The sequence below is a fragment of the Trichechus manatus genome, unplaced genomic scaffold, assembly GCF_000243295.1.
Source record: "Trichechus manatus latirostris isolate Lorelei unplaced genomic scaffold, TriManLat1.0 scaffold00051, whole genome shotgun sequence".
Lineage (NCBI taxonomy): Eukaryota > Metazoa > Chordata > Mammalia > Sirenia > Trichechidae > Trichechus > Trichechus manatus.
The window spans coordinates 1,320,297-1,328,510 of record NW_004443987.1 but is presented as its reverse complement, the minus strand read 5'-3'; the positions used below and the strand labels follow the sequence as shown (position 1 = coordinate 1,328,510).

The 8,214-nt window shown below is 44.4% G+C and overlaps 1 pseudogene; it reads right to left on the bottom strand.

Annotated features, from left to right (window-relative positions):
- Positions 1-338: 338 nt before the first annotated feature.
- Positions 339-8,214, bottom strand: part of LOC111820799 (tRNA wybutosine-synthesizing protein 2 homolog) — a 154,854-nt pseudogene continuing 146,978 nt past the window's right edge.

Genomic DNA, 8,214 nt, shown 5'->3' with positions numbered 1-8,214 from the left:
GGCTCAGTGAATTCTAACAACCATTAATGAGTAGCAGCCTTTAAGGAGAAAAACTCAGCATCAAACAGAATGCTACATACACTTATAGACAAATTACTCCAGAAGAGGCCTCCAACCTCCATTTCACTTATCTGTTCTGGAGTGAGGCACCTGAAATGGTGTTACCACAAATGTTCATCCCTTGCCCAAGAAAAGCCTCACAAGCCAAGTTGGTGGTTTTTTTTTTTTTATTTCCAGCTGGTGGTAAATATATGCATATATAGATACATATACACTTCAGCGGGGCCTCACCTATGCCTTAAACATTGTTCTAACCACAGATCATCAGGGTAAACAAATTAGATCATTAACACCTTAATATTAATGGGTTTATAAGGGGTGGGAATAGGAAGCTGAAAGAGCAGAAAAGAAGCCAGTTAAATATAGGAGGAACATGATACACTGAAGACTAATTTCTCCCACAAATGTACAAGGTCTAGGGTCAACCCTGTCAAAAGCTGTATTCTGGAATGCTAGGTCCTCTGGTCCAGAAGCAGCAGGGGACTGAGAGAAGAAAAAAGGTTGATTAATGAGAAACTGATGACTTTTTCAAGCCACTAGCGTTCAAATGATTTCACCACCAAAAAACCCCCAACCATGTCATTCAACGTGAAGGACTGGAGGAACACCTTTTCTGCCCCATTACAAACCATCACAGAAGACAAAAGCGTTCTGTGCCCCGTTCTGAGGGCTCTGGAACGTTCCTCCAGGAGCAAACTCCTCCAACCTGCCTGAAGAGTGGCAAGATAAAGCAGTTCGGCTCCAGAGCACACAGCCCGGGTCCCCAGCCCCAAGCGCTGAGAGAGCCCACTGCGGCAGGACTCGGGGCTAACTGGCCTCCAGCCTTTACCTGTGGAGGACAAGCTGAGGCGAGGGCAGCCGACACTGCGAGGTCCGAGGTCCGAGGGCTGGAAGCAGTGCGGGGCAGAGACGGCCGAGCGCTGCGGGAGGAACCGACGGAAAGGTGACTCGACGACTCCGAGGCCGCCGCTCCCGCTGGGAGCTCGGCCCCACCCCCGCCCCTAGGGCTAGCTCTTGGGAGGGGCGCCGGCTCCGGCGGGCGGGAAAAGCTGGGACACTCCGTGGAAGCGGAGCCCCCTAGGAGGCAAAGCCCGGAGGGGAACAGCCCGTGTTCGCGACGGGTGGGCCAGGGAAGGGGCCAGAACAGGCCTGGGAGAAAGAAAACTCGCGGGGACGGATCGCCCCAAGCCAACGGGAGTCAATGTGTAGGGGCTGCCGTCCGAGCAGCCGACAGGGGAGCGGGGCAGGCGGTCAGCTAGGGGCTAAGAAAGGCGAGGAGAACGGAAGAGGCGGAGGAAAGGACGGAGATCCCAGAGATGGGGGTGGGGGTGGACGCTGTGGCAGTGAAAAGAGGCTGGGGGCCCAGAAGGAGCACCGGACTGAGGGCGAAGGGGCGGCCGCTGGCTGCAGACCTACCTGTCACCTGCAACAGGTGCCGCGAGACGGCGAGACGTCCCAGTGCCAGTTTCAGGGGAGGGTCTCCTGGAAGACCGCCACCCCGCTCCGGCGGCCGGCCCTTCTCACCCTCCTGGGAGGCGGAAAAAGCTGCAACTTTCCCTGGAGCGGGGAGGAGCTGCACTCTTAAAGGGGCCGCACAGCGCTCCGGGCTCCTAAGTAGGGGACCGCTCTCCCAAAGGGGAGCTCTGGGAGCCAGAGTCTTAAGACACTTACTTGTAGGGTGTGTCCTCCCGGGCTAGGAAAAGAGACGTTGAGACTGAGGATAGGGGTCTAAGATTAGACATCTGTGGTCACTTTCTTAGATGGTAAAATCACCTACCTCTTCCGCTCAGCTGAGCCAAAAGTTGTCAAATCGTCGCGTACTTCAAAGAATACGAAGACTCTGGACTATATAATTTGGGAGGATAAAATGTGATACCTTTCTGGTCCTTTGACTTTCGGCCTTTTATGGCAAGTACGAATGTTTAAAATACAAACGTGCTAGGCAAAGAACATAGACGAAATTCACACACACGCCCCCACACACGGACACAACTGGTTAAATTATTAAACTTACTAGTAATCAAATAAGAGCAAATTAAAACAAAAATGAGATTCTTTGGCAAAGGTTTATATTATTATTATTTAACACTTAATAATGACAAAGTGGCCACCAAACAAGGTCTCTCATACTTGCTGGTGGGAGCGTAGGTGAGTAAAAACCCTCTTAGAAAGCAAAGCACGGGAGCAATATATATTAATAGACTTTAAAATGTTCATATCTACCCAGTAATTGTAGATTTCTTTCTCTCTCTGTCTTCTCCTCCTCCTCCTCCTCTCCCTCCCTATCTCCTGCCCTCCCTCCTTCCCTCTTACAAGCCACTAAAATGCTCAAGTCTCTCATCTGTCATCAGCAATTAAACATGTTCAAGTCTGGGCCATCTTAAAAAATAAAACATCCTTCCTACTCTCCAGCTCCTTTTCACAGGCAAATTTATTGAAAATGTACTTTTCAGGTACATTTGCTATTTCTATTCGCTTACTTCTCATTCATTTCTCAACCTTCAGCAATCTGGCTTCCTTCCCCAAGGCTCCACTGAAACTATGCTCAAAAGATATCCAACCAATAGGGTATTTTTAGTCCTTATCTTGCTTGACCTCTCCACAGCATTTAACACTGTTAACCATTCCCTCTCCTTGACACTCTTCCTGTAGCATCTATGACCCCATACTCCTTTTACTCTCCATCGTACCCCTTTGTCCTCTTCTCAGTCTCCTTTGTAGGTTCCACTTCTGCTATCTGACCTCTGAAAGTTGGAGGTTCTCAGGCTAGGCTACATATACTCTCTCCCTAAATGATCTTTTTTCACTCAGTTGGCTTTAATTACCACATACATGACCACGGCTGTAAATTTATAGTTCTACATAGACCGCTTCATTGAGCTCTGCTTGCTTGACATCTCCACTTGGATGTCTTGGAGGCACCTCAAACTCAAGACATCTAAAACTGAACCCACCATCCTATTATATTTGCTTTTCCTCCAGCATTTGCTATCTCAATGACAACACGCCACTCAAGGCAGAAACCTGACACCTAGTACAGTATCTGGCTCATAGTAGGCCCTCAATAAATATTTCTTTAATGAATGAATGAATGTGTCCTAAGGAAACAGAGATGTACACAAGATTATTGTACAATGATGTTAATCCCAGCATTACTTAGAATAAAATACCAGGAAAAAACCTAGTGGTTCAAAACCTACCTACCTACACATTGCCGTTGAGTTGATTCCGACTCATAGTAACCCTACAGGACAGAGTAGAACTGCCCCATAGGGTTTCTAAGGAGCAGCTGGTGGATTTGAACTGCTGACTTTTTAAGTAGCAGCCATAGCTCTTAACCACTATGCCACCAGGGCTCCGATGGTTTAATAGTTAAGTCAGTTATAGTATGGTCATATAATGGAATATTATATAGCCAAAAAACCTGATTTTATACATAGGGCAGAATGACAAGGAAATGCTTATACTATAATATTAATTGAAAGTAAGATATAAAATTTAATATAGAAGATGATCACAACAATTAACGGAAATGGGGAAGAGGATATGCATAGAAAAAAAAAACCTAGCAGGAAATATGCCAAAATACTAACAGCGGCATCTCTAGGTGGTTGAATTGAATGAATTTTTAGTTTTCTTCTTACTTTTCTGTATTTTTCAACTTTCTTATAATGAGCATGTATGGCTTTGATAATATTAAAAAAATTTAAAAATATTATAAAGAGAAAGAAAAGACAAAATTTTAATTCTAAAAGACAAAACAGTAGAACTCCACTCTCAGGCTCTACCAGGAGTTCTCTTCCATACTTTAGCCCTTCAATTCCCTTCCCCCAGCCTGAGGTGTAGGATAGCTACTTCAAAAAGGAAATCCTTTTTTTGTCTGTCTAGTTTTGCCAGGTCAGCCCTTAGGGCCCATCTGCTCAGCTCTGGGCTTTGAATGTGTTCCACCTCCCAAACCTGGGCTGTGGGAAGGAGGCGAGGAAGTTCCAGACTCTTGTCTTGACCAGGCCTGTGGGAACTCAAACCAGGTACTTCTGTGTTCCTTTTTCACCTGTGGTGCTTGGGGGAAGCTGGTAACACCCTCAGCCAGAAGGGACTTCAGAAAACATGTAGTTCAACCCCCTTAATCCTCAGCAAATTGCAAAATTTCCAGATATTATTTTAAGCTTTTACTTCTTTCTACATATGCACTGTCTCACTCTCCAAGGTTGGCCTCTTCTCTAGGACAATCTCACTGACTCAGTTACAAATATACACAGAGAGACAAACATAAACAACGAACCAAAACAAAGTTAGGCAACAGCTTGTTTATACATATTCTGAGCTTTGCAAACTGTTGCCCAGTTTGATCCTCCTTGTCTTTCACAAGGATTCTGTGCTCAAATTCTTATATTAAATATTGTGAGAGATCCAATGCAAGCAAACTCAGGCACTACCTTGTGCAAAAATGTAAGCAGGAACTTATGGATTATCATCTTATGTATAGTATGTAAACTCCTGTTCCACAGTGAATGATTGGATTCAACGAGTTGTTCGGTTTTGCCACGTTGAAGGAGTTCTAGCTAATGGAAACTAATAAGATGGAGATTTTCCTCAGCCCTAGGTGACAGGATGCCTCATTATTGAACACTTACTTTTTAAAAAAAAGTATTAACTATTTCAAAAATACATAAATCTATAGAGAATAATATAACAAGGACATGCCCACCACTCAGCTTAAGAAACAAGGCATTATCAATACAATTTAAGCCTCTTGCGTCCTCCTCCATCTGCGGTTTTCACTATCCCAGATTTGGCCTTCATCATTTCCATGCATATCTTTATACATTTACTACATATGTGTCTATCACTAAATAACATGTAGTTTTTAAAACACTTTATAAAAATAGTACGTAGCTCCTGATACTTGCTTTTCTTACTCAGCGTTATGCTTATGAGATTTATCCATGTTGATATATGGAGCTCTAATTTATTCATTTTCACTGCTGTAGAGCATTCCAGGGCATAAATATGTTGCAATTTATGTATCTGTTTTTCTATTTCTCAGATACTTTTTTAATTGACAAAGTCTTAAATCCAGGATACCAGGACATTCCCTCTTCACCTCATGTTGGGTATATTTACTTTTGTAAAAACCAGAAAAAAACCAGGTTTCCTGACAAAGCAAATTTAGTGCACCAGTGATCTATAGAGACCCTGGTGGCATAGTGGTTAAGTGCTACAGCTGCTGACCAAAGGGGTGGCAGTTCAAATCCACCAGGTGCTCTTTGGAAATTCTATGGGGCAGTTCTACTCTGTCCTTTAGGGTCACTATGAGTCAGAAATAACCTGCCAGCAATGGGTTTGGTTTTTGGTTAGTGATCTATAGCTAGTACAGGATGTAGAAAGTAGATTCAGTCTCTCAGTCAAAATCAGGATTTCTCAACCTCTGTACTATTGACATTTTAGACCAAATAATTATTGTGGGGTGCTGTGTCCTGTGCATTGTGAGATGTTTAGCAGCATCCTTGGCCTCTACTCACTAGATACCAGTAGCAACACCTCCAGCATTCCCCATGTGACAACCAAAAATGTCTCCAGATGTTGCCAAATGTCCTATATTAAGAACCACTGGTCAAGATATACTTGTTGTTAGGTGCCGTCAAGTTGGTTCTGACCCATAGCAACCCTGTGCACAACAGAACGAGACACTGCCCGGTCATGTTATATGCAAAGCATTTTAGTAGGTGCTGTAGGAAGAAGAGCACCTACTAAAATGCTTTGCATATAATGAGTGGTTAGTATATCTTGACGAGTGGTTCTTAATCCAGGACATTTGGCAATATCTGGAAACATCTTTGATTGTCACAACTGGGAGTGCTGGGGGTGTTGCTACTGGCATCTAGTGGGTAAAGGTGCTATAGGAAGAAGAGGACCCCTAGTGGCACAGTGGTTAAGAGCCTCTGCTGCTAACCAAAAGGTTGGTAGTTCAAATCCACCAGCTACTCCTTGGAAACCCTATGGGGCAGTTCTCCTCTGTCCTGTAGGGTCACTATGAGTTAGAATCAACTTGATTGCAATGCGTTTTTTTTTAATAAGAAGATGTGATAGAAGATGAATAAACACTGAAAAAAAGTCCATTCATTCAAAGATAGGTATTGAGCATCTACTACGTACGAAGTATACGGTATTAGGCACTGGGGATTTTGGTGATCCTTGTCCTCAAGGAGCTCACAGTTTATTGGGGGTGGGGAATGACAGGAAAACCAGAAACAAAATTACAGTACTATGTGGGAAGTGCAAAGCTAGAGAGATACACAGGATGTATGGGAACACCTAGGAAGGCCACTTACGCCAGCCTGGTGTGTCAGTGCAGGGTATCTGGAAGAGGATACTTCTCCAAATCTGGAAGGATGAGTAGGAATTAGCTAGACCAAAAAGGAGGAAAGGCATTCTAAGCAGAATAATAGTATAAGCAAAAGCAAAAAGGCTAGAAACACTGGTACATGCAAAGAAAGTATAAGGAGGCTGGTGTAGCTGAAGCATAAAATTAACAAAAAAGTGATGATAGATGAGGCTAGAAAGATGGTCAGGGGCTAGATATTCAGAAGCCTGTGAGTCATGTTAAAGTATTTGTATTTTAACCAGTAGCTAATGACATCCATTCAAGGAAACTTGGAGTTCCCTATATATATATATATATATAAACACCTATTGCCGTGAAGTCAATTCCAACTCATAGCTACGCTATAGGACAGAGGACAGCTGCCTCGTAGGGTTTCCAAGACTGTAATCGTTATGGAAGCAGACTGAAAAACCTTTCTCCCACAGAGCCGCTGGTGGATTCAAACCCCAACCTTTTGGTTAGCAGCCAAGCACTTAACCACTGCACCACAACCAGGGTTCCTTTGGAGTTGCCTACTCTGCCATTTTTAGTGATGTTACTCTTTTGTTTTTCATTTTTATGACTGAATAATATTTATTCAGGGATATGCCATGTTTTGTTTATTCATTCATCAGTTCATGGACATTTCAGTTGTTTCAGCATTTTGGCTATTATGAATAATGCCCACTACTCATCTGTCAGTTTGTTGTACTGTGGTAGCTTGCATGTTGCTGTGATGCTGGAAGCTATGCCACTGGTATTTCCAGCATGACAGGTTTCAGTGGAGCTTCCAGACTAAGATTAGGAAGAAGGACCTGGTGATCTACTTCTTAAAAAAAACTGGCCAGTGAAACCTTATGAATAGCAGTGGAACATTGCCTCATATACTGCTGGAAGATGAGCCCCTCAGGTTGGAAGGCACTCAAAATAGGACTGGGGAAGAGCTGCCTCCTCAAATTAGAGTCTACCTTAATGACACGGATGGAGTCAAGCTTTCAGGGCCTTCATTTGCTGATGTGACATGACTCCAAATGAGAAGAAACAACTGCAAATATCCATTAACAACAGGAACATGGAACATACAAAGAATGAATCTAGGAAAGTTGGAAACTGTCAAAAATGAAATGGAGGTTGGGTGGGCCAAGATGGCAGAGTAGTCAGATGGCTTCCTATGTCCCTCTTACAACAAAGACCTGAAAAAACAAGTGATTTGATTGTATATGAATATCTAGGAGCCCTGAACAAGGCAAAGTTGAGGAACTGGACTGAGTGGTGGGGGGAGAGAGAGATGGTTCAGAAGCAGCAAGGTGTTGCCTGACCTGACCCAGCAGGGGCCGCAGCCCTTCAGCCCGGACCAGCTCGGGGTGCGCAGTGAGGCAGGCATACAGCTCCGCTTGCTCACTTGGGAGGCAGTTTCCACATTGAGAGAGATCCAGCAGCAGAGATTCTGCTTGGACACTCCAAACCAGTGAAAAGCAGCACCCAAGGGGCTAAAGATAAGTACACGCATCTGGCCTTTTGCGGGGATTAAAAAAAAACCCATTTGGGAAATACCTCTCTCCCATTTACCTCCTCCCTCCCTGCTCTGCACCGGGTCCAGCCTGCTTCAGCAATCTGTGAATCCTCTGGGCCAGAAGTAGATCCCATAAGGTGCCTTGACCCATTCTCCTGGCCTTGGAGAGGGAACAAATTAACAAACAGGGAAAAAATAAGCTACTGGCTCCCCTAAGCCAGGAACTCCGGGTTGGCACAGCTCCTTTGCCTAGGCACAGGCATAAGGGGTCCACAGA